The sequence below is a fragment of the Carassius gibelio genome, chromosome B20, assembly GCF_023724105.1.
Source record: "Carassius gibelio isolate Cgi1373 ecotype wild population from Czech Republic chromosome B20, carGib1.2-hapl.c, whole genome shotgun sequence".
Lineage (NCBI taxonomy): Eukaryota > Metazoa > Chordata > Actinopteri > Cypriniformes > Cyprinidae > Carassius > Carassius gibelio.
In genome coordinates this window covers 11,088,548-11,116,426 of record NC_068415.1, presented here as the reverse complement: position 1 = coordinate 11,116,426, position 27,879 = coordinate 11,088,548, and the positions used below count along the sequence as shown (strand labels likewise).

Here is a 27,879-nt window from a genome sequence, read left to right as displayed (position 1 = left end):
AAACTTAGAGTAGAATACAGATTTTATCTTTACAAAAATCTAGCTGTGCTCTCTTATTACTGAGCCTGTCCCATCTTCACCTGTGATATTTTAACTAAATGATAGGGATATTCAGATTTTATTGTTTTTAGTACTATTTCAGTTTTCTTCATAGCTCAGGAGAACTTCATCCAATTCACTTTATCCAGTTAATAAACCTATGAAAATTATTTACATAGAAGGCTTTCAAGGAAACATTTTCAAGGAATATTTTTTTCCCCAAAAATGAAAATTGTCATTTAGTCATGGTCAAAATCATTCTGAATTTTTTTTTTTTTAAGTATTAAGTCCAGATGTTTTATGACTACAGGTCTCATCAAAATACCACTGAGGAAATGAAGGTCATAAAGGTTTGGAAACACATGAGGGTTAGTTAATTATGACAGAATTTGCATTATATAGTGAGAACAGTGGGAGCCTTGGCCTGTTCATGTTCAATGCTCCAGAAATTCTCTTAGTGCTGTCAAGTTATAACGGTCCTGTCCGATTCTCTGCTTTAAGCCTGTGTCTAGACAGATGCCTTGAGTGTTGTCTTAAATACAGATAAGCTGCACAGCAGGCTGAGGAGGAGTGAAGGCATCTTCACTTTCATGAAATAAACAGGTGAGAATCTCAACACTAGGGCCTCAGCGCAGTCCGTCCTGACCTTCGCCTGCAGAGCTCAGCTCCTCTGAATTCCCGCTGAGATCCAAGACCTTCAGAGCGGGATGTGCGGTCAACAGTTATAGGTCAGGAGACTCTGATTGTCCTTGCCTGGTGAAAACAAGGAGGATTTAGTGCTCATAACCTTCACAGCTTCAAGTTTCTTAAGCCTATCTTGTATTGCAGATCGTCTCTTTGCAAGTCTTATTGTTGGATCTGAAGATTAGAACTATCCTCAAGTCTAATGGGGGATGTAGATTAGCTCATTTTGTAATATTTATGGAAGTTAGCTGTTCCAACTGGTAACGTTTAGAACTCATCTGAAAGCTATTTGATAATCAAACACGGTGATAATTTGTTGGAGATTAAGGGAAGGAGGAGGCACACCAAAAACACCCCATCATTACAGCACATCTGGTCTCTGCTCTCTTCAGAAACCATGTCACAGCTGACTCGGGCCCTCAAATCTGGAAGGAAGTGTAGGGGAATTAACACTAATGAATCCAACAACCACACGATGAGGCCTCTTTGTGCAGGGACTTCAATGGAAGCCACATTCGGAGCAGGCACAGCGAGGCACAATCAAAGGCACCGGCAAGCCGTTACCACGGGAGCAAAGCTGCAGCTTGTAACCGAACAGACATCTGTTTCCATGACAGCTGTCTGGAACGGCATCAGCCTAACTAACTGCTGCCTCAGAACTAGTCTGACTGTTTGATATCTCTTGCGATAAAGACAGAGAAGATTCTGTCAGATACCCTCGTCGCTCGTTGTTGTGATGCGCTAATGCGAAGAGAGAAGTTTGCATTTGTGTTTATTTTGTTGGTCTTTGAAGCTGCCGGAATCAGAGACTGCAAAATAGTAGAAAGGAGAAGAAACGCACCCGAGAGAAGTAAACATACGGAGCAGACTACCGCGGTGTTCTCGACGGAAGCCGCTTTCGCGAGCGGTAAAGGAAAAACAACTTAACTACAAGTTAAGCAACAACTTTTCTGACATAATGTTGATTACAGCAAAATTTATTTTCACCCTTCCCTTCTTTTCTTAAACAGGCTAATCTGTTTTTACACTGAGGCACTTAAAGTGAAGTGAATGGGGCCAAATTTGTAACGTTAAACATTAAAACTGTAGCCACCAAACGTGGACAATATGCATGGTAACACGGTTTTAGTGTGGAAAATATCAGTTTTATCCAATTTTGCAACTATAAACTACAAAACGTCTGTAAAAAAATAATTTAAAAAGCCTTATGGGAATGTACCCAGATAGCATACATATCCTGGCCTCATCTGGGCCAGCTATGGCACATCTGGCTCAGTTCTGGCAGCGGCAGAGGTTATATGGGCCATCTCTGGCCCACACACATCAAGCCGGTTTTAGTTTGAGTTGTGGCATGCTGTTTACGGGCCAGATCTGGCCCGTGTGCAACAAACCGGCTTTAGTTTAAAATGCACGTTTTAACAGAAAATGTAACATTAGGCTGTTACTATTACAAAATCATAAGCTTAATTTCTGTTTACATTATATTTTCTGTTTTCTAACTGACTATTTTCCTAAAGCATCTTAAGGATCTTATTGCGAACAATCCATAATTTTCCCCGTAACTTTTCATTAAAATGTTATAACTTGGTCTTCCAGTGAAATGGCAGATTATCTTGTGACATATATAACTTAGCCAATTTGATGTGTAAAACCAAGTCACATTTCGTTTTTCTTTTATCAATAATCTTTTTTCTTTCACTTGGATGTACATGAAAAGGATTCAGTGATCTGTCGCTACTTCAGTTACATATTAAATAAAAAATTGCTCGCATTTGCTTCCATATTAACTGCCACACTGTAGCGTAAATTTTTGCTTTGAAAAATGAAATCATAATTTCTGTTATCAGTGTAATTACACATGCTGTTGATTTAACATAACTTGCACTAACACAAAATGTTCCATTAAATAGGCCAGTATTTCTAGTTCTACATGGCTGACACCTGTCTGGTGGTCTGCTGTTTGCCAGGGCAGGGCCTGCCCTCAGACAGGGGCTTGACAAGGTGAGCTCCAGCACTGCGGCACTCTGCAGCTTTTATTCTCGTTCTCTCTCTCACTCCACCCTCCCTATCTCTCAGACAGAACACCTGCTTAGGAGCTCTCCAAAACCATCACTAGACTGAGATACCACCATAGCTAGTGTTTAATAAGCATTGCACATATCCTGTGCAATCTGTAAGTCTTATACTGTATGTGCATCGAAACACAAAGTCCTTGACCCTAATAGTGCAGATGGCCGTGCTCTGAACTGACACTTAAATCAGTGAGCTCAGGAGAGTCTGTCGTGTCGCCTGGCCTTCAGGCTGCCTCAGACTGTGTGCGTATGAGACTGACTCATCAAGCTACCAGAAGACTCAATTTAATCCCACAGCAGGAGATTCATTCTCTTAAAGCTGAAGTTCCCCATCACGTGCTCGCTGATGAGGCGGCCGCAGCACCTCCTCACACATAACCAAAGTGAGCCAGCCGTGCTAGATTTTTAATGATACATTTGTCAAGCAGCTACCGAGCAATATTTTCAGCATTTGTAAGGAGAAAAACAAAAGGAACATCTGTGTCTCTGTCATCCTTACTTGCAGAAGGAGTTAGATCATTAAGAAAATCTTATGTAGTTCTTTCTTTCTGTATTTTTTCTTTCTTTATATTTTTCTTTTTCTTTCTTTCTTTCTTTCTTTCCATAGTTTTAAAATTCTGTCCTCCTATCTGTATTTCTTTCTTTTCTTGTAGTTCTTTATTTCTCCAAGTGTTTGACACTTACATTTTTCTCTTAATCTCACTTTTAATTACAATTGCCATTACTCAACTGGTGATTTTAGTGGATATATAAAGTCACTTATGCAGGTCTCCTATAGCAGGTTTAGTTCTTAAAATTGGTAACTTACAATTGGTAAGTGTCCAAATACTTTTTTTTTTCTATATCTATTTAAAATATTACTTATTTGCTTGTGCTCTCTGTCTTTAAAATGAAACCAAATCAGTTTTTGATATTTTCTTATATAATGCAAAAATAGTCAGATATGTTCTTTAGGTCTTCACCCAATCTTTGGGGCCACTATATGGTATAGTCATAGTTTGTAGTCATGTGGAAAGAAATTTGTTTGTAAATTATTATTATTATTTTTTTGTAAGATTTCCAGAAGAATCAAACTCACTTGCTCCTATTGTTACCAGATGACCATCTCAGTCCTCATCTTGATGAGGCTGCCAGTCAGATTTGGCATGCTCTCAACTGCCCTTGACCGTGAGACGAGATACCACAGAGAGGAAGAGACAGAGAGAGAGTTAGTGAGAGAAAGGTAGAGGGTTGACAAGGTGAAGAGCAAATGATGCCATTAAAGGCAACAGCTGCTTGCTGAAGCAGGGGCTGGACTAGGCAACCCTGCCACCCATAATGATAACAAGGTCAGCGGGGTCACACCGCTCAGCATCACACCGCCCTGCTCCCCCATCCATCAGTTTTCCCACTTCTAATTATGCAGCAGCCTTCTAACCAAGCATGTGATATTATTACAGAGATGAGACCCCCCTCTCCCTATAGATGCATAATGAAGAGCGAGTTGTCTGTGAAGGGATGTGGATTGTGCCGACAGCAAATGCAGGATCACTGAGATGGTGCTGCATTATAACATCCCGTTTTCAAGCACAAAAATTCACCATCATGGGCTTGTGAAGACATTACATCCTCATAAAGTTTTTCAGTTTATAGTCCTAAAACCCAAAAGAGAATAAGTTATGGAATTTCTTTTAGGAATTTTGCATGCAGAATAGCAACCACTGGTTATCGGATTCAGTAAGAGCATACAAATCACTTTCCTGTGGTGGTAGTCCTTATGTAGAAACTTGTTAGCGACTTACTTTTAAAAGCACTAAATGGTTTCATGCTTGATGTCTGACTGTGCATAATTTAGATTGTGAAACAAAACATTAAAATCATTAATAATGTCCTTGAATGGATAGTTCACACCAAATTGAAAATATTTGGCCCATATTTACTCACCTTCATTGTTGTTCCAAACCTATATGACTTTCCTTCTTCTGTGGAACATTTTTTAAATCAACAGTTTTTCTGTGAAGATTTTGACCCCACTGACATTCATTATGCTGAAAAACAGACATTCTTCAAAATATATTCTCCTTAAAGCCCATCTGAAATTCCCAAGGAGAACTAGCCTTCCCTGTTGACTTAAAAAAGTGATATAATGACTGAAAAGGTCTATTTATTTGTTCCATTTCTGTCTGAACTGAAGCTTTGTAATTTGCTGAAGTTGTGTATATGTATAAAGCAGACATCATTTACTGAAGCAGAACAGCGTATTTTTAACCCACTTGTAAGGAATGGGACATGTGAATTTGCATGAGGAACACAGGATTGTATTAAACACTGAATCACGCTCGTGTTCCTCCCCTGGCACCTGAGGGGCTTTAGAAAATAACATCATAATTGCCACAATCAGCTCGTGAACCTGGGTTACCTCCATGCCCACAGCTCTGCCTGTGCACTGGTAGAGTCCCATGTTTAATCTTAATGAGCGTGAGATGCAGGCAGACACACTGTGGGGCGCAGGGCCCTGCTGAGCACCAGGGTATTAGCAGAAAAGAGAGAGAGAGAGCGAACAGTAAGAGAGCAGAGGAAGCGTGGAAAAACATGAAAAAAGATGAGAGCATAAGATTTAAAATGTTAGAGGGCTCAGAATACCTAGTTGGAGGATGTGAAAACAGGAAAGAGTTCTGTTGGACAGGAAGAATGGACAAAATGCCACAGATATTTAAATACTAAGGGGAAAATGCCCCAGTAGTGGATATATATATATATATATATATATTTTATATTATCTAACATTTGATTTATTACACAATATTTTATTATTGGCCTGTCTAGGTTTATATTTAGAATGATTTTTCGTTCTACTACAGTGTCATTTTTTTATTGCAACCTTTTCTTACAATTTCAACTTTTCAGATTCCAGATTTTTCACATTTGCATCTCGGCTAGATATTGACCTAATTTCCGGTTTAAAAAAAAACTGACCCGTATGGCATTTCAGGTCACATTTTGTACTTCATCTGGTGGAGGTGGAAATATGTGGAAATGATAGAGAGTTGTATATGCTTACAGGAACCAGACAGTTGATTAAAATTTATTCTAGCAGAACATATCTTGTGCATTATTAGCAGCTATGTTTTGGTATACCCATATACACCCATCATAGAAGATAAATTGCCTCTGAAAATCAATTCCAAGACACCTATTGCCCTTCAATAAAATGTTAATTTTTAATGTAGCGGTATATATAGTGATGATATACAGTAGATGAGAAATTAGTATGATAAAGACAAGGAGAGCACAGCTGCAAGTATTCAAGTGGTTAATAGGAGTTCTATGGTGCTGCGTTTCTTTCTAAAGCAAGCAATTGGGGGTCACATGATCAGTGACATCTTTTAAATGTTTTAAATGTGTGGTTTGCTTGATTGGAGTCACTACAGAAAAACAACAGGCAATCTGGATGCTGCTGAGAACAGCATGATATGAGTGTAAAATGAGAGAGAATGAGGAAGAGTGCTCTTGCGTTCAATACACAAGCTTAGGGAGCCTTTCTGCACCATCGCCATATTTTTCCCTTTTCCTCATTCGCATTGCAGAAGCAAAGAGGATGATAACTTTTTTCAGTTGTTTTCTAAGATATTGCTTGAATGGGGGGTGAGGTGTTAAACAGACCCAAATGTTGAATTTTCTTTTTTTGTTTTTTTTCATGTTTTTATTTTGTCCTGTCTGCTGCTTTCCACAGTACAACGTTTTCACAGCACAAGAATTTCCACTTGATTTTGTGGTGGTATCATCCATTCAGTGTTGTTAACATGACATTTACGTCTCAGGTGATTGATATGCATGGGAATTCTAATAGCTTTTCTCCAGGACAGTATCCGAAATCGTCCTGATACCCTCATTCACTATTTCTTTCCGCCGAATGTCCACTGAATTAATAAAAAAACTAATGAGTGAATTCAGACACTGCAATTTTCACAGCGTTCAGTTTATATTCTGTAGTTGCATCATTTGTATATTCATTATTGAGTTGCATTATGACATTGAAATGATAATAACCGCTATGGTTTTGGACACCATTTGGACACCATTACAAATGGTTGTCTCATATAGTGTATGAGGGGCAATTTCAGCAAAAAACAAGGGATTAAAGAGATGTGCATTAATTTCCAACTGATACAATGATATGAAATACTCAATGGTGCCCCTTGTCTACCATCTGACTTATCAAAACCAGCTCTCAGACTGATTTATCCATCATCTCACTCTCTCTTTCTAACTAATCTTCCACTCCTAGCCAGTTATGGATAAACGACAGACCGTAATCTCCTGACAGGCAGAACCGAACTATATGAAGGCAGTGCTGTAGATAATACAGGCAAGTTATGAGAACTCAGATGCTGGCTAGTCTGAGTCTCTGCAGCTCATCAGCAGACAGCAGAGCCTGCCTTCAACTTAATTAGCTTCCCCTGAGATCCTCCTCTGACGGCATCAACCTGAATGAACAGGCACATTTAGTGGATGTGTGTGTTTGTGTATGTGTGTGTGCGCAAGTGTGCGACAGAAAGAAGGAGAGAAAATGACAGAGTGTGCCAACCATGTCCGGTCAAGTGAACGGAGAAGGGGCACCATTATCAGTCCATCAGATGTGAAGGAATGTCTCCTCGTCAGGGGGCTGGGTCTCAGAGCAGTCCTGACATGCAACGATAGATGGAGGGAAGAAAGGGAGAGAGAGAAAGAAGAGAGAGTGGGGTTGATCTTGGCCCACATCTAGCTTTGCAGCAGGGAAAATGCAAAGAGAGGGAAGGAACATTGTTTCCGTTTCTTCTATGAGATGAGTCAGAGGGTTTGTTGTGCCTCATTTTCTATCTCGGTGGAGCATGGCCTTCTACAACACAACTGCACCAAGCTTGTGGGCAAAAAACAGCGGGCAGTATAGCATGCTGTTATTTTCTTTTAAAGACATATATTTCCTTATTCCCATATCTCTTAGAAGTTGAAAAGAGGTGACCATTATCTATTCCTGGTTTCTCATTGACCATGTAACAACATTACAATATTGCATATTTTAGGTGTTGGTAATGGTAATATATCATCAAACGCACCATGTCTGATGGTCTTTTCCTGTCTAAGTAGATGGGTTCTTGTACGTCCCCATCCCCCCGTGCATGTCAAAACACTGATGTCATATGGACTATTTTAATGACAGCTTACGTTTATTGGCCTTGAATGTAGTAGTTCTTTTGCGGTCTAGCAGGGTCAGAAAGCTCTCGGATTTCATCAAAGATATCTTAATTTGTGTTCCAAAGATAAAGACGAAGGTCTTATGGGTTTGGAAAGACATGAGGGTGAGTAATTAATGATAGAATTGCCATTTTTGGGTGAACTATCACTTTAAGACTAAGATGCAAATGTTAGCTATAGCACAAAACCTCAAAAGACTGTCTTAAAATGTTAAAAGTGTAGTAAGAGCAATCACTTTACCGGTGTTTCTGCTGTATAACAGAGCAGCGGCTCTATGAGTGTTGTGTTTGTCCTGCACTTTCTGCCTTTCTGAATGAATGCTCCACCCCTGCTGATCTACTAGTGCCCAGAGTGTCTGCTGTGCCCGCTGTGCCTGCTGTGACCCTGCGGATAACTTTGTGGTGACCGAAACCACTGCTGATTGATCATCAGAGAGAAAGAACGAGAGAGCGGGAGGGGCATTCCACCCATATATAATGTTAAGCTGCCAAGTTGAGCAGATGGCACAACTCAGTGCATGAGTATGCATCAATTCTCCCTCTCTCTCTCTCTCTCTCTCTCTCTCTCTCTCTCTCTCTCTCTCTCTCTCTCTCTCTTTCTCTCTCTCTCTCTCTCTTTCTCACACACACACACACACACACTCACTACCAGCAAACATTATAAAGGTCATTAGGGGTGGGCCAGTACTCCTGTTTACTTCATGTTTTAATATTGCATGTTTACCAACTCTAAGAGCTTAACCTCTAGTGGCCAAATTTCTGTCGTGCTATTTATTTTTATTTTTTTATTATGTATGAAAATTTATAAAAATTTATAATATAAAAGGTCACACTTCATTTTAAGGTCCAATTCTTGCCATTAACAAACCATTAACTACGCCTTTTGCCTCATTAAACTGCTAATTTCCTGCTTATTTGTAAGGCAGTGGTTAAGTTTAGGTATTAGGTAGAATTATGAATGTACAATATGGTCATGCAGAATATGTGCTTTATAAGTACTAATAAACAGCCAATATGTTAGTAAGAGGCATGCTAATAAGCAACTAGTTAAATTGTTACCATATTAAAAAATCTAAAATATTATATAAAATTAATATTATAATAATTTCTGAATGATCAAATAGTACTGACTTCAGCTTCTCCATCCCAGGAATACATTTTATTTTAAATATATTAAAATAGACAACAGTTCTTAAATTGTTACCATATAAAAATATCTAAAATATTATATAAAATTAATATTATAATAATTTCTGAATGATCAAATAGTACTGACTTCAGCTTCTCCATCCCAGGAATAAATTTTATTTTAAATATATTAAAATAGACAACAGTTCTTTAATTAGTAATACTATTTCACAAAATGACTGTATTTTAATCAAATAAATGCAGTCTTGGTGAGCATAAAGGACTTCTTTCAAAAACATTCAAACATCTTAATTATTTCTAAATTTTGACCAGAGATATGTACTGTAGACCTATATGTTATTTCTATATGTTATCAAAATCAAAGGAAGAACTTGGTCTGTTGTTTACTTTATTTTACCACATATTCATTTACAAACATGACACGGTTCGACATTCAAAAAATGGAAACTAAATGACAATGCAGTGCTGGCTATATTTAATCTGACAGTAATGTTGCAGCACACTTGTTTTTATTATGTGGCCATTATTGCTTTGTCTGTTAAACAGATCATTTGAAATGAGTATTTTTGCATTTTTAACCTAAATTACAGCAGCGTCCATCTATGAGGAATGTACACTGTCGAAAATACACAACTATAAGCCAACTATAGCAGTGAGCATTTACATCCAGTCTACAATCCACTATCTCTATTCAAACAGAGCATTCTGATGAGGGCGGTCAAAAACAGGACAGAAAATAGCATATTCTAAATTATGAAGTCTTTTGATATAAAAAAATCTTGATAACATTATAAGTGGACCTCATAGCAAAATAAAAAACAAATGCACTTTATGTCCCTTTTAAAGAAATAGCAAACCAAAGATATTTTAACAATCATTCCACCCATTTGTAATTATCTGTTTACCCTCATGTCTTTTTCCATCCAAACCTTTTTGTTTTTGTCCACACAATTAAAGTTAATGTGGGCCAACATTCTTCAAAGTTGTGTTTCACATTATAAAAAAGTCATCCACGTTAGGCATGACATCAAGGTAAAATGTTTGTATGTGTTCATTTTTTGAGGAATGTGTAATTTTAGTGTATTATTTGTTTAAGCAGTTTGTCTAGTGTCATGACTTCGATATGATCAGATAACAGTTTATCATCATTTTATATAGAAATCCATGTCAGCATTCACATAATTTGTCCTGCAGCTATCATATGCAGCAACTTGCAGCCTTTACATCTTTAAATTGGCATCTTTATGTAGCAGAAACAACCATATTCCTTTGTTGATTAGATTTACGCGCAGATCGCTGCCAGACACAGCCAGGCTTGTGTAAGCATCTGTGCCCACTTCTGGCCCTGGCATGGCGAAGAGCGGCTGGCATGAAGCGAACTGGTGTTGATACAGTAGAAGGTGTGCGCCGCAGGTTCACTCAGGCTGGAGAGGAGCAGAGCAGTATGGGTAGCATGAGGTCATTCAACCGCTGCCCATTCATCAGCCTGCGCCACCAAGCCCCATAGCTCCTCTGTCACCTTGACAACACAGCCCACAGCAACCTGCCCTGCGTGAAACCTAGCTATTGATTTCTTTCACTCGTTCTCACTCTGTATTCAGCCGTTCGTTATTTCTCCCCTCGTTCTCTTTCCCCTCCTCGCCACAACGTCCCTTTTCCTGTTTCTAGCTCTTTATACTACCACTAACATAAATGAGCATTGTCTTTGTTGATTTGGGAGCCGATTAAATTGAAAATCGTAGTAGAGTCTCGATCAGAAAAGCTTTCTCTCTTGGTTTGGCTCCAGGTCTGAATCAGTCTGACATGACAAGCAGGAGAGTAAAGAAGTGCCATTACCAACTGAGGGCACTGCGGCATTTCAGATGGAAAGCCACTAAGGGAGAAAGAGTGGGAGGCCAGTACTTGAAAGATTCCCTGCTAATGGGATGGGATACATGGGATCACATGCAGCAGTGCACACGCACCCAGTCTTGTGTTGCCAGGTTTTACTAAACAGCCAAAGGTCTGGTTCGTATAGCAGTGTATTCTGGCAAAGACCCATCCACTTAAACAGTCTAATGTACAGCAACCAATCATGGTGTGTTCTGGTTTTACCATGGTTTTACCACAATATAGACAATTGTGTGGTTGTACAAATACTGAAAAAAAGAAAATGTGTGTAGACTGAGAAAAGGATTCTGTCAAAATAATAACTGATTTGACATGATCCGAAAAGTAAGGAGAACATATACAGTAGAGAATGGGTGTCATATGTGTTCTTCAACATTATTCATATATTTCACAATTTTGTTAACTCTAACCTTGTGAATGTTGGTAAATAATTAATTGTATAATCTCAGCTACCTGTAAACATGATTTTGTGGACTGATAAAAAGCCCTGTATTCCTTTAGTCTTGGACGTTGTTTGAAGTCAGCCAATCAGATTAACCATAGCCAGACAGAAAAAGTTATTTCCAGTGTGCAATTAGTAGTCCATTTAAAAAGTTAGCGTTACTTTTAAAAGGTTAGTATTCCTCATGCTTTACACTACAGGTCAGTTACTATATAAACATTTTTTTTTATTATTATTTTTTGGAGGGGGGGGGTGCGGGGGCTTACCAAGGTTTCATTTATTTGATGAAGAACAGTAAAACTGTAATATTGTGATAATTCTTTATTATTATTTTGGCCATTACTCCATTCTTCAATGTGATATTATTACTCTTTAGAAATCATTCTAATATGCTGATTTGCTGTTTAATTATTATTATTATTATATATAATTACATTTATTTGAAATAGAAATCTTTATCAATTTACTGCTTCCTTGCTGAATAAAAGTTACTTACCAACCCCATACTGCATGGTTGTGTGTCAGTAATCTGCTTGACTAGAGTTTCGATTGTGTGTGGATGCACTGTGGACATCCATTTACTGTTTACTTTTATTTTAGATTAAAATGTTCTTATTTTTTCTTAAAAGCAATGAACTCGCATTGCAAAAGAACAACTGGCTTTCTTTCCCATTTCACTCTCTGCTTTTTCCAAAGCTGAGTCTGACCCCTGCTGAAATATTAGGATGCACTGAGCTTAAGGTCAAGTTTAGTCACTTGTCTACCAGCTTTGTGGGTTTACAAATCAATACGTGACATGTCAGCAGCAGGAGCGTCCTTGCCCATAGTGCGTTGAGCTCAGAGTACTAAAGGTTAATGTACATTTGCTTTTCTCACAGTGGCATTGATTTACATCAGTGTAACATGTGAGAAACATAGCAAAGTTGGTGAAATGCAACAGCAGATGCATGTCCTGCACTGGAAACAGAGAGAACCTCTCGAAGCGAGACTGTCAAAGGGAAGAGTGTAAAGCTGTGCCCTTGTATTATGACCTTTTCCTCTTTCGTTAGTATTGAGCGCCCATCTCCCCTTCGCCTGAACAGCAGCCGTCTGGCCTGCCCACTGCTCCAGTGTCATCCAGTCTGACTCATGGATCTTTATTAAATGTTAATCAGCCTCCTACAGTCTCAAACTAGAAGGATTTTACTCTCGCTCCCTCCGATGTGGGGTTGCTCTCCTTCACCCAGCTCTCATCCTTTTCTCATCCATCTTTTTGAGAGCATTAGAATTTGTTTTATGTTGTTTTTGTTTGTTTGTTTTTGGTAAAGTTTCCAAATGTATTCGTTTTAATAGAAAAATAATTTCTCACAGGAGATATGTTTATCAGAAAGTGTGCTGATGACTAGCTAATCAGCACACATATAATGAAAGAACCTACGTAGACTGGTTGTTTCATCTTAATTTAAATTTTGTTTGAGAACCCCTGGCATGAACTTTTGGCAATTCTTTGTATATTGGGCATACCATGAATTTATCAGCTATTGTTCCAAATTTCAATATAAGCAAATCCGTAATCTGTATTTTAATACAGAGAAAATAAAAGGTTAAAAAGTGGGAAGTTGACAAAACCAATATATACAGCTGAAGACCAGCTAAAAATATAATACCTTGTCACAAGGAGGCGATAGTGAGGCTGACCCGAAAGTGAGCATCCCCTTAGTTCACTTGACATTTTGGATTATTGCAGAAAATAACCTGTGACCAACAAACATTTATGATTCTTTACACTTTTTGTTCATGCTAATCTTAACCTAGGTAAAGTAAAAAGTAAAAGCAAAAAGCTAAACATAGGCTATTAAAGAAAGTTTAATATCAAATATTTGGTCCCACTTTATATTAGGTGGCCTTACTACTGTGTACTAAGATTTAAATTAATAATTTGGTACAATTCACTTATTGTGTACATACATGTTTTTACATTGTACTTATATTTTTTTCAAATACCTATATGTAATTACATCTGTAATTACTATTGACCCATCCCTTACACCTTAACCTACCCTTAAACCTACCCATACCACCATACCTGCCCTTAACCATACCCGTATCCCACCTCAATATCAGCAAAAGTATTTTGCAATACAATATGAAACAACAAGTACTTATTTTTGGAGGCAAGTATATCATAATTAAGGCCACCTAATATAAAGTGTGACTGAATATTTTGCAAGACTGTGAGTGTAAACACAAAGAAGTGAACTACTGATCAGATTAATTTAAAATACATGCCATAGAATAAAACATGAGAATACATCTTAAGTTTGTGTTAGCCACAGACCTAAGTAATTTAAGCAAAATCCCATTGACTAAAATGCTAACTCGTTTCTAGGATTTGGCCTTCAAAAATATGTCACCCTTGCAGTGCTATATTGGCATGCTTTGTAGTGGGCATAACTTGGAATGTGTCTGGTTTATATTTAATACGGATAGATACATTTGCAAACAACATCTTTCTTTATAAACTGCCATGCAAAGCAGTGTTGATTTTGTGTTATTTGTAGGTCTCGCTGATTGAGCAGTTGAAGCAGCCTGTTGTGCACGCCATCACACCAGCATCCAAACGCACCATATGCTGCCGACCATTACTTTGGTCTTTTCTTCAGCGAAGTTTGAAAGGTTTAGGTCTTACTTAAGCTCTCTTAACAACCAGTTTGGCATTAATACCATTTACGTCACTCTCATTCACAGCTTTTGTTGCAGTAACTCTGCGCTCTATGACTCTCCACGCAGTAACTTCATTTCCTGATGAATTCTGAACCACTTCCAAGCGCAATGTTGTTTCAGTCTCGTCCAGATGACCGCCTGAGTTATTTCAGTGCGTGCGTACACCCACTCACCATCAGCACTATTCTACTGTAACACCTCCACTAATGATTCTTTCATGTAGACGTAACGGTGGTGATTATACCGGCTAATTCTTGATTATTTCACAAGTGATTATCCTGATTTTGACAATTGTCATTTACATGCAACGCAGTGGATTATGTTGAAAAGCAGATATTTAAATCTTTTTAGAGTTGCTTTTCATAGAAAGATATTTTTCCCTGTTTTCAGATGCATATATATAGAGATTGTGTCATCTTAAAGATGTGTCTTTAAATGATACAGAAAGAAAGAAAGGGCGAGAGAAAAGGATCAGGGATGGTGTCGCTGCAGGGCTCCAGGGATTGATTGATGGCAGCCGTATTTACGCCATCAGGTTCCCTGTGTGGAGCCAAAATGGCTGCCTGTTCCCACCGTGAGTACAGGCGCCCCCCGCTGCCACAGCGAGCTAAAAAGCACTCTGACTTAGAACCGTAATGAAAGAGAAATATGAGCAGAACTCACATTTTAAACTTTGAGAAGCCAGGAAAATTTGCTGTGATTCCTTGCAGGTTTGCAGGTGCTAGAAGTTGAAGTAGGCATTATTATAAAGCTTTTTAAGCCCCGTCTATCGTATGTTAGCACCAGAGTCTAGGTTCTGTTATGTATAAATTAACGCTTCACAATTCTGGGGAAAATTGTGATCGCAATTTTCTGATTAAAAGTGCAATTGTGATTCTTTTTTTGTTTGTTTGTTTGGTGTGCTCATTTGTAGAGCTGCACAATTTTGCCAAAAAATCTTAATCGAAACGATGATAAATTAATCTATACGATGATGATGATTATAGTCATATTGATATGTAATTGAAACATTTATGCTAAACCTTTGAGCCCAACATTTTTATTTGTGTAATAACAATAATCATAAATAAATAAATTTTAAATATATTAACAGAAATATTATTATTGTAATATTTTACTGTAAAAAAATGTAAGTTTAACTATTAAGTATTTAAGAGACTACTATTATTAAAACAGTAATAATAATTTTAAAATGCTTATATTTGTAGGTGTCTTAATTTCTTAATTTTCAAATGATAAAGTTTTTAATGCATAGAGCATTTTATTGACGACAGCTGGTTTGTGCTTACAAGTTTGTGAAGATGGCTGGTGTACGTTGTGCTCCTTAATGTATAATATAACTGACCCAAAGTAATGTGTGAACCAAGATGCTCAGAGATGCTGAAAACACTGGATCATGAGCTGCTTGTGTGTAAGGGGACACAGTGCTGTGCTTCACTCTGAAACACACAACACATCAATTTAACTAAATCACGGCCTTTGCAATTTGATAATTTGTTTTATTTTGATGAATCGTGCAGCCCTGGTACTAATCCAACTCCTGGGACTGCTGCATTAGAAACAAGGCCTGAGCATGGCTATATCAGGGAAATAGAGAGGTACTGCCATTCCAGTTTGATTAAGATTTAAAAGTTGCAACCAGCTCCAAACTGAAGTACATACAAACTGAAAGTGCAGCAGTCTTGAGCTTCCTGTCATCAGTATTCCTCCTGTGGGGCTTCCTAGCCGCAGTTCCATGGTTATGCTGCAGTTAAGCACTCTCTCACTCTGTCTGTCGCTCTCTCATTCTCCCTCTCCCTGTGACTGTCGGTTTAGGGGGTGGGAGAGAAGGAAGTGACCTACATAGCACCGTTCCCTCGCCTCGGCTGTCTTTTGCATTTCAAGGGATAATGAATAATTTACAGCTCCTCTCCCTCCCGTGAAAACGTGACAGCCTTCAATACAATTAACGAATTTAACAAGCCCCGGTGACAATCAGTGCAGTGCCACTCATAGGACCCGGAAAGAGGCTTGGATCCAAGAGCCTGAGGCACATCACTGAAAAAAAAAAAGAGAGATAGAGAAAATAACAGTGCCACAGGTGAGACTTTATTGAGAGCATCTCACAGGAAGCTCAGTGGGGCTGTGCTGCGCACAAACATCAGAAAGGTTCTTACTATTCAACACAACACCAGCTAGAGAAGAGCAAACGCTTTATAGCGCAGCTACAGCAGAGTTACAGTATGCTTTAGTGAGCATAGTTTGTTTCTGCTCATGTTTGTGCACTCGCATGACTCCGGCAACAAGGAACATTATCAGGTAAAAGGGATATAAATTTGAACTGTGTTTTCCGGTTGGAGGTCAGGTGAAGTCAAAGATCTATGCCAGTGTCACCACTGCCCACCGCCTCGCTAGAAAACTTTGTTTATTTCTCTTTAGAAACAAACACGCGCACACTCGTGTCATGCGTCACGCACACACTGAATCGCTGGGGGAGTGTGTAATAGTTTTATCAGGGTGAGCACAGGCACACAAGTGCACTCCAGCCTGCAGCTATGGCTGGGCTCCATGGGAGAAAGTCAATTACGGCAGGATGAGCCAGCCCGGGGTGAACATATGGGAGAGAGATAACGCAGGCAAGATGGCGGCTACACACTCCCAGCAACCCCTGGTGCCCAAGTGTCGCGTGTCGCTCTCTGCCCTCTTCCATATTTACCTCACACCGCAGCACCAAACAAAGACCATCTGGAGACTGGTGAACACAAACGCAAATTCGTAGCAAAGCCAAGAAAAAATGAAAAGTTAGACCTTAAAGCTGCAGTCAGTAACTTTTGACGCTCTAGCGGTTAATAAACAGAACTGCTTGTGTGTTGCGGAAGGACATTGTAGCCGGAACTACTTCTCTCTGTTTATGTCTATGAAGAATCACAAAGGTACTGGGTTACTCCGCCGCAGTACCCCTGAAGAAATCTAAAATAGTCTGAATATAAACACTTATTATAGGTGTACACTAGTGATTCAGGACAGGCTAAAAACACGGTTTGGAAAATGGATTCATGGTGTACTTGCTTATTATATACACTTTGAACACATAAAAAAGTTACGAACCGCAGCTCTGATTGGTTGTTTCTTACCGGGAACGGTAAGAGAAACTACATCTACATCTTTTAAAGCTGTTCTATCAGCTTTAAAAGATGCAGGAAGAATAAATTTGATCTTGATGTTTCATGAAAATTAATCATGGTTTTACTGTAGTAAAAGTGTAGCAACAATGTTTTATCTTAGCTCATTGATTACCATTTGTATAACCACAGGTTCGCTACAAATACCATGTTTTAACTATGGTTAGTGTAGCAAAACCACGGTTAATTTATGGTTACCTATAATTTATGGTTTAACTATAGTAACAAGGGTTTTTTGGTTTAAATAAAACCATGGTTCATTTTGCTAAGGGTTACCAGGCTTCCTAATTTGAATAATGATGTAGCCATCAGCTAGCTACTAGCTTGTTTATCTTATAAAAATGACTCACAAACAATAATTCTAATAAATTTGATGTAGTTACTTTAAGGGCTCCGATTATACCCTTTTTTGCAAGATATATATAATATAATATAAGTCTCAATTCTGTGAAGTTTCAGCTCAAAATACCCCACAAATAATTTGTTCTACCATTTTAAAAGAAATGCTCATTTTAAGTGGCAGCAGAAACGCACTGTTTTTGTGAATGTCTCTTTAAATGCAAATGAGCTGCTGCTCCCCGCCCCTTTTCCAGAATAGGACTGTTTCTTTACAGCAGGTACCTCAGAAAAGGAAAAAACAACAACAACATCGGTTTGGATTTGATTATCATGACTACCATGCTGAAATCATGCTTTTTTTTTTAAACCATATAAGTTTAACCTTCTAATATATGGTTTTCTGACCACAGACATCCGAAGCACATGTACAGAAAGTGACTGTCACTTTTTATGTCTTATTGCACTTAAATTGTCAAATACACACAAGTTTATGTTAAAAACACACATACGTTATAAAAACACATTCGGGTATGTCTATGAAGGAGATTTGCAGATTAAGAGGTGGTAATATTATAATAAGATCCTTCTACGTCACAAGGAGAACAAAATCTGTGGTAAATTTTTTTCACATGCTTCCAGAGAAAGGCTTACCAAAACAAAGTTACTGGGTTGGTAGATGCACCGGGGAGCCAATTATAACACTTAAACATGGAAAAAGTTAGATTTTCATATGTCCCCTTTAACTTAATATCTAATTGCTTGCTGCACCATTCTCACAGAATGATTTTAGCTAGATATATAACCTGCAATATAGTTGTTAGTTGGTCTAGCTAGCTATGCAGCACAAACCAGCTTGAACTACTATCACCATTTATGCTGATCTATCTTGTTTTGTTTTCTCAGCACTGAATTATTCAGCGTCTTGACAACCAGGGTATATCCTGAGGCCTGAATGTTTAGACGCTTAGCTGATAGTCTAATAATAATAACAGTTTCAGCAGCTTTAGCACTTATGGGCTTAGAAACCATCAAGCTTTGCTGCATTGTGTAACCGAGGAGAAGGTCTTTGTTCTTCTTTGCTTTCTTGTTTGTTTGTGGGTGATAGACTGAGTTGCGATTCACCGCACGTCTCATCATAGCCAGCTCTCAAACAATTATGATGAGAGAGGATGAGAAGAGAGTTGGCTTCGCCCTCTCTCATCCTCTTTTTGTGTTTGTCTCTCATGCATACATGGACGCAAACCCGTTCCAGTCCACACTTATCCCTGTTAAACGGACACAGAGAGCTGCCCGTTGGCACAGTGCACAAAGTGGCGGGGGGCTTGACAAAAATACCCTCTTCTGCAAAACCTTAAGTTCTTCACTGCTTTGGATTAGCTGTCTTCCATTTCATACTGTGCATGATGTAGATTGCTCCTACAACAGAAAACCGGGAGAGAGAGGGAGGAAGCGGAGAAAAGAAAAGCAGCACGTCAGAGCGCGAGTCTGTCAAAAAGCAATCAGCAGCGTGAGTGCCTCGCCTCCTGCAGACCGCTGATTATGGCATTAGGCTGAGCCCAATTCTTCCCCTTGTGAGGCAAATCATTCCGCCTGCAATAAAGGACTCTGAGACAAAGGAGAAGTTAATTAAGATTAATTAACTTTTTTTAATGATGCCTGTACACTAGAATTTGTGCGTGTGGCCAAAGGCATTTTCAAGTATACTGCCATACCTTCATATTGTTCTGTTTCCCTCCCTTCCTCCCTCGCTCTCTTTTCTCTCTGCTTACCTTTGTTTTATTCCAGTTATCACCCCTTAGTTTTATTACGCTGTAAAAAGACTCTCAAGGACACATAACTAGTTAAAATCTGCATTGCTATAAATCTGTTTTGCCATGTTGGTTCGTATTTCTTCTTTGTCTGCTTCCCAGTCTTGGAATGTTACTCCACAGGCTTTAATGTGCGTGTCTTCAGAGCATCCTCAGTGGTTTTAATGAGCCCACAGCACTGTAAGAGCAGTAAAGGCAAATGAGACCCTCCAGCTTATTCCCCCTTTCTTTCCTCGTGGTCAGCTGAGAGTGGTTTCTTTACACTGTCTGGAATACTGCAGGCTCAGAGAGATCGTTCACAAGCGAAGAGGACGCCAGACAGATTTTATTTGAGATTGCATTGTGGTGCATGAGCACACAATGCAAAACACATGGTCTTAGCTAGTATTTATGTTTTGCTTTCCAGTCAATATATCAGAAGATCCTGAAAAATGTAAACTGTATTTACAGTACTATTCAAAACCGTGGGCTCAGTAGGATTTTTAATAAAGAAAATAATATTTTTGTTAAGCAAACTAGCATTAAGTTTATCTTAGGTGCCAGTGGAACTTTGAACTTTATATTAATAAAAAAAAAGAAATCTATATATACAGTATATTTTAAGCAGCACTGTTGTTATCAGAATATTAGAATTTCTAAATTAACATGTGACATGGAAGACTGGATACTAAACTAAGACTAAAATACATAAAAAAAAATACTTTGTATTGTAATAATATTTCACAATATTACCATTAACTATATATTTGTATAAAATAAATGTAGCATTTATGAGCAGAAGAAAAAAAAAATCTAGCCCTTTTTGAACATTTGACCAGTAGTGCATATCAAATTTAAATATATAATTAAATACATTTTAATTAGATATGTTTTTATATAATTACATTCCATATTTTTTATATATGTATATATGTTTTAATCATAAACCTCACTAATTTCTTCATTTGTCATTTAATCTGTAGTCTGTATATCATTAAAATATATTGTGTTCATGTATTATATATTATGTATTATATATATTATAATACTGATGACAGTATATTGTAATTTGTGATTAAGACAATTACATCTTGCTTTGTTGTACCAGACTGATTATGGAATGGAAGCAATTATTCGTATTATGCTGGGTATAATTTTTAGACCATCTAGTGTTCATAAAAACAACTAGCTGAGCTACGAGATGTTGTTTGTGTTTTGTTTATTTCCATCCGCACATTAGGACCGCCGATAACAGTTTTCTTGTGTTTATTTGCCGCCGCTCTCATCTACCAGTTCTCAGCCCAATGATGAGAAAAGCCTTCAGAGGAAAAAAGGATTTGAGTTACCCATTATTTCTGAAATCTTTCCTTAATGGCTTCCCATCATTCGCTGTCTTAGTTCTACAACATTTTGTGCAATTATTCAGCTTTCGCTGTTTTTGATCATTTGACTCTTTCAGTCCTGTTCCAATGAGCAAAAGAGAGGAGGAAGGAGAGAATGTGAGGGAAAATGATGTGTGTATGTGTGTGTGTGTGTGTTGTGTTCATGCCTGTAGGGGGCTGGGACAGCCGCTGCACCCCAGTGTGCCTGCTGCTGCTTTACATTCTGCCGGTGTAGGCTGAGTCTCACACAGCAGCAGTAGCAGCCAGCCAGCCATGCACATCCCTCATTCAGCCTGGCTTCTCATTTATCAGCTCACTCAACCAGCAATCTCACTCTCTCTCACTCCTAAATATCCTCTCTTTCTGTTCCCATTGTTCTAAACCTCCACATGCATGGTGGTGTGTGCGGCCGTGTGTGTGTTCATGCCATTATAAATATTCTCGGTTGATTCCTATTTCACAGAAAGGAATTCTAACATTACTGCCCCCTTGAGGACTGACAAAGCAATTACTTGATATGTTTCTTTTATTAACCATTCTTCCATTCTTCCTCAGCAGAGCGCAGTGTTATCCAACGCGAGCTCTGCTTTGCTGCAGGCTGCTCCGTCCCAAACCTCAGCCCTATCTTGAACGAACATCACACAGCCGAGATGAAAAAGAGGGAAATCGATGCAGGGGAGAGCGCGCCGTGTAGAGAGCCTGGCTTTGCTTTGATCGAAGGTTGACTGACAAGACCTTCAGCCCTGTGATCTCCGGCATGATGAAGGACCAGAGCCATGGTGCAAACAACGTGTGTTTGTTGTATTTTGTGTGGTGTAGGTTTTGTGCATTTGTGTCTATATGTTTTTTTTTTTTTTTTTTGTGAGATATTTTCTTACAAAAAAAAACTAGCGAGCCGACTACAGAGGCGGTATTTTAAAACTTCATAGGCGCTCTCCTGACACAAAATCTTTTTCAAAAGGTCATCGTAATTATGCTGCTGCCTAAGTTACCATCTTTAGGTCAAATTTTTAAAGTGGAATTACTATGCTACTAAGACTGAAATTATATTTAAAACAAATAATATAAATAAATAAAAACAGCATTGTTATTGTTAAAAGAATAATCTATCCTAAAAAATTGAAACCTGTCATCATTTACTCAACTAAACAGCTTTGTTTCCCATTGTCTTCATTTGTATTGAAGAAAATACAATGGAAGTCAATGGGCACCAAAATGGTTTGGTTATCGACATTCTTTGAATTATTGTGTGTGTGTGTGTGTTTAGCAGAAGAGAGAAATGCCTACAACATGAGGATGAGTAAATGAGAGAATTTTTCTATCTTATGACTATCCCCTTAACTGAAAATGAAAACTTTTGTAATTTAATTAAAGCTGAAATAAAATATTAGGACATAAAAAAACTTAAACTTAGTGAAACTGAATATAAGTATAAATAACTATAAATAAGTTGAAGTTGAAGTAAAATAATTAAACTGAATATTTAAATAAAGAAGCTAAATTGAAATTCAGATAAAAAATATATATATAAAAATTACAAAAACAAACTAAATTTAAAATAAAAGCTCATTTAAAATATTAATAAATATTTATATACTGCAATAGTATCAATAATACTTAAACAACACTGTTTGGAAATCAATCCAAAACAATGATCTGAAAGATCTTTTGATTTTAAATGAGCTTAGATATAGTTAAATGTAATAAATCGAAGATTAAACAGATTTTTGCCAATATTTATTTGTATGCCTATATTAGCAATGTACACATCTTAGCAACATGCTAATGTCAAACGCTACTGAAATCAGTCATCGGTTTTCCTGTTCAGAGCGCTGTTTGTGTTGCTACTGTAGGTAGTAGACATTGAGGAAGGTAGTTAGGATTTGGAACAGCTCTATTGTATAGCCAACATAACAATACAGTTATTCACAAATACACAACTGGCACAGCCAGGCGGGTCAGGACAAGCCTGTACTCTCTCCTCTTGCTTTCCCTTTTCAGACGAGTACAGAGGGGGTGTGAGACAGAGGGCTCTGTCTGCATCTAAAGCCTGCTGGGAAAGGCCGCACTCTCATCTCCCACACAGCAGAATGCATATGCACCAAAATCCTCTTCACTTTAAAACAACCTTCCCCTTCAGCCTCCTCCGGTACTCCCGACGGGGGAGGGAGTGAAGTTTACGGTCGTCTGATGAAGCGTGTCCTCTGGTCTACCTTTGCTGTGGATGGTGACCTCCACTGAGGCTCGAGAGATGCCTCGGCCTAGAGCATTGTGGGTACGCTAAGACTGAATGACAAACACATCATGGAAGCACAGACGAGGAGCTTTACTGAACCTTGTGATCCATGTCACTGCCTCGATGGGATGCACACACAGATATAAATCCACTGACATTACCACAGACGGATGTTTGCATACAAGAGTTTTCAGCTGAAAAGCTGCATTAGCACTGAAAGATTGCTCATGATGCATCGTGGTTCAGGGGATTCATTCTATGCTTTTTATTTTATTTAAGCTTAAAGGAAGAAATGAAAGTTTGCAGATGGCAGATTTTTCTCCAGCATGCTAAATGATAGAAAAATTGCTAAAGTAAGCATATTAAAGCAGAATTGTATAATTTCTGTGCCATTACTGGCAACAAACAGATTGGGGGTCAGTAACATCTTAAATCTCTTATACTCATCATGGCTGCATTTATTTGATCAGACACAACACTGTAAAATTAGTAATAAATAATTAATATTTCAATTTAAAATATCTTGGTTTTCATATATTTTAAAATGTAGTTTATTCCTGTGAGGTAGCAGCCATTACTCCAGTCAATTTTTTTTAACAGGAATGCATAGATAACATAGAATATTTATATATTTTTAAAAATTATAATATACATTTATATATTTGTTTCCAAACAGGTTTCGCAAACACTGCAAATGCCTCTTCATTCCTACTAGTGTATTCCAGTGTTTGAAAGAAAAGAGAGAGAGAAAAAAGATGGTAGTCTAGTCCAAATGGCTTACTTATAATTGTCTCTGCATGTTAATTTATTATATGAAAACATGATGCACCTCATCTTTAATTTAAATTTAATGCTTTAAACACTACTTTCAGTCTGTAATAAACGTTATCATATACAGATAGACCGTTCAGCACTCCTGGATTCAGATAGATGACGTGGGTCATTTTGAGCTCTTTAACCTTGCATTCATTCACCTCTAAACACCATAGGCAAGAATCTCACACACAATCAACAGACTGAGTCAGCGGCATTACCGCAATGATCCAATTAGCCACTGCATGTATTAGTCAGTGTGCACCTTCACCATTTGAGCACATATGGCTATTGAATGAGACTGCATGGTGCTGCTTAAACCATCTTCACACATAGCAGACAGACACAGGGAGGGGCTCGAGAGCTTAGGGTTAAATTAAATATATGCTCCAAGCTTTATGCAAAATACTTTCCTTTTTTTAAGTTTTGCAAAACAGGTTGAATGTACAAGAAAAGCAAGCGATAACTAAGAGGGTATTGTCTGTCTTACTCCAGAAACAACTGGCATGTGTTTTGGATAGTGGACAGGGTTCAGATATGAGAAGCCAAGAAAAGTCATGTTCCTGACCCAACGATTGTTACAAAAATCTCATACTTTTGGCCATAGCATAAATGTGTCCCTATATATATATATATATATATATATATATATATATATATATATATATATATATATATATATATATATATATATATATATATATATATATATATATATATATAATATTTGTTACATAAGGTTTTGTGGCTCATACCGTGTAAAAATGGTGAGAATTTTTATTAGGCGGACTACACTTAGCAAAAATATGCAATTTGATGCAGTTGCTGATATTATTATGGCCAAAAAGTAAGGTAAAGTTCAGATTGATTGTAATGTAAATCTTTGTTTTAGAATTATGTATATCAAACATGATAGTCACCAATGCTATTTGTATGGAGTGCAGAGTTGTTGCAAATGCAGAACGTTTAAAAATATCAACAAGATGGCTGAGATTGTGATCTGCCTTGGTCAATCATCTTCACCAGAGGTAATGCTGGTGGACCTGCTTAACCAACAAAGCGAACAGCATAACTATGACAGTCCTATAGCTTGACCAGCCTTGATATTCATACTTGTCTTTGCAGGTCTTTTCAGTAGATAACTTAAAGAGGGATTCATGTTACAAAGGTGACAAGGAGGTGCTGGATAAAGCAGCATTTGTGTGGATGCTTGCTAACCATCTGTGCCCCCCTCCCCTCCTCTCCAGCTAAGCGGCTGCACTGCAGACTGTTAAAGGCATGGGCTTTCTTCTCATATCTGAACCCTGAACTAACACCCTTTCTTTCTCTCCCTGCCTCATTTTCTCTTTCTCGCTTTTTCCAGCTTTGCTTTTAACTCCACACTGGTGGAGACTGTTTGTTGACACTGAGGCATATCGACAGAGATGTGTGAATGACTGCTTTGCTCCCATCTCTCTCTCTCTCTCTCTCTGCCTCTCTCTCTCTTTCTCTCTCGCTTTCTCTCGCACTCCTTTTCTCCCTCTTTCTCACACTCTTTTTACTCACTCACGCTTCTTAGCCCCCTCTTCTCTCTCTCTCTCTCTCTCTCTCTCTCTCTCTCTCTCTCTCTCTCTCTCTCTCTCTCTCTCTCCGTCTCTGTGAGATACATTATTCAAGCCAGGCAGTTAAAGTAGGTCACACCGCCATAGCCATCAAACACGCCTGGATCGGGAAGGTAGCAGAGGCATGTACACACACACAACATAATCTCTCACACACAAAGGTGTTGTCTTCTCCAGCTCCCTCGTTCTTAATCTTCACCAAACCTTTGATTGATGTGTGAAGTTCAGTAGCACAAAAAACAGAGCAATAGTGCAGGCATGAGAGGTTGTGTATGTTTTTGCATGTGGAATCTCCACTCAGTGCAAACAGAAAAAGCTTAATTTGACTACAGAAGAAATGAAATGACACATAAGAAATGATAATGATTCTATCTAGCTATCTATCTATGTCTGTTCATATACTGTATCTATCCATCTGTATGTCCATTTCTTTCAACCATGTCTGTCTATCAATCTCTCCATCCACCCATCCATCCATCCACCCATTTCTGTTGCTCTGCCCATTGTGCGAATGATGAAAAAATTTCACGCCTTCCGCAAGGCAACTGGACCCTTACTTTCTAACTGCCATTGCCAAACTCTGCAGCAAGACAAGGATCTCCTGATTATTTTTAACAATTTCCCCTTTGGACACTTTTATTCCCTGTTCTGGTTATTTTTCTGTTAATTGGTGGAGAATGTGGGCAAGGTGGAGCCTAGACAGCACAGTTGGGAAAAAGCTGGTGACGTCATCCCCTCTCACTCACAAGTTCATGAAAACCTGGACTGGGATGGAGAAACGACGGAGATAGCCTCCCAGCCTCAAAAGGCATAATGACATCTCTTCTATTTTCATTTACTGTGGTTGGTTGTGGCTGTCGACTAAAACTCGGTTTCTTGGTGTGATAGGGAGAATTGCCTGGAGAGAAATCCCTGCCGTGTGGGCAGCGGCCTGATGATGGGGGTGTTGCTTGGGGGGGGGGGTATGGGGGGGTGTATGTGGCGAGTCGGCTGCCTCTCCCCCAGTTATCGTCATCACCCCGTCCCTTAATTGCCGCCCTCCACCAGGTTCCTGACAGGAGTGGGTGTGAGAGAGGAGGGGCACATAAACATCCAGGGCTGGTGGCGTGTGATTAGGCACACCTGAAGTAAATGGAGCCTCATCACCACCACTGTTTATACACCGAACAGGCCTCTCCTCAGGAAACCGGTCTCTTTCCCATGCATGCACACTGGTGCCCTCATGGGTCCAGGAAGAGTGCGTAGAGATTACTTCCGTGCAGCAAGAGATGTGAGCTGCCCATGGTCGAGAGCCGTACCTGTTACACAGCCATCAGGCCAGGATGCTGGGCCATGTAGTCCCTTCAAGCACCATGGCTAACGAGAAGGATTCTGCCACTGGACTGAAGAGAGGAGCATGCGTGGCCACCGAATTATGCCCCTTTAAGACCCTTCCTTCCAGAACACTACCTGCCCTTCACAAACCAGCAGCTTTGCACCTCCCGCCACACCATCCATCCATCATCCATCCATCCACCCATGCATTCATCCATTCATTTCTATCTATTGCTCTGCCCGTCCATCCATGTCTATCTATTGCTCTGCCTATCCATCCATCCACCCATTGACCCATCCATACATTTACCGCTCTACCGTTCCATCCATCCATGCATCCATGTCTATCTTTTGCTTTATCCATCCATCCATCCGTCTGTCAGTCCTTTCATCCATCCGTCTGTTTGTCTGTTAACTTACCTTTTTTTTCTGCCGTTAACATTATGTCAGTGTCTATTTATACATATACACATATTGTATGCGTGTATATTTACTTACATATAATGTATATGTGTGTGGGTGTGCATTTATGTATTCTTATGTATTCTTACTTATGTATTCAGTACACTTTAAATAAGAACAACACAGACTGAAAGAAAAACTTTCCATACTTCCACAAAGAAGACAATTTGTTCTGTCTAACATTCACTTCCTGTTTACAAAGCTTCATATGCTTTCTCCAATACCATTCACAGTAGAATTGAGCCAACGCAAGCTATAATCGTAAGAAAAACGCAATATGGTGATGAAACAGACATAGGAAGACACTCACACACATATCCGAACACACACACATACAATGGAATGCTAAGACCAGCACCTGTCACTGTCACATGGTATCCGAACCCAAGCTGATGATGGCAGTTCGGTGAATGGATCTGAACCACCCTTCCTCAGCCAAACCCTCACACCTCCGACACACTCTACCCTTTCTCTCCACCTCTCTGCAGCAAATGAGTGTGAGAAACGCTCCCTCCTCTCTCCTCCATCATCATCTCTCCAGCAGGCCATCTGTCAGCGCTAATGAATGCACACTCATTTGCATGGCTGATGA

At 38.8% G+C, this 27,879-nt stretch overlaps 1 long non-coding RNA gene across 1 annotated transcript; it reads left to right on the top strand.

Moving 5' to 3' along the window:
* Window positions 1-2,643: 2,643 nt before the first annotated feature.
* Window positions 2,644-23,616, top strand: LOC127984532 (uncharacterized). Its single transcript, XR_008160611.1, has 3 exons — window positions 2,644-2,724; window positions 21,417-21,640; window positions 22,863-23,616. It is a non-coding gene; the product is annotated as an uncharacterized LOC127984532 (long non-coding RNA).
* The last annotated feature ends 4,263 nt before the right edge of the window (window positions 23,617-27,879 follow it).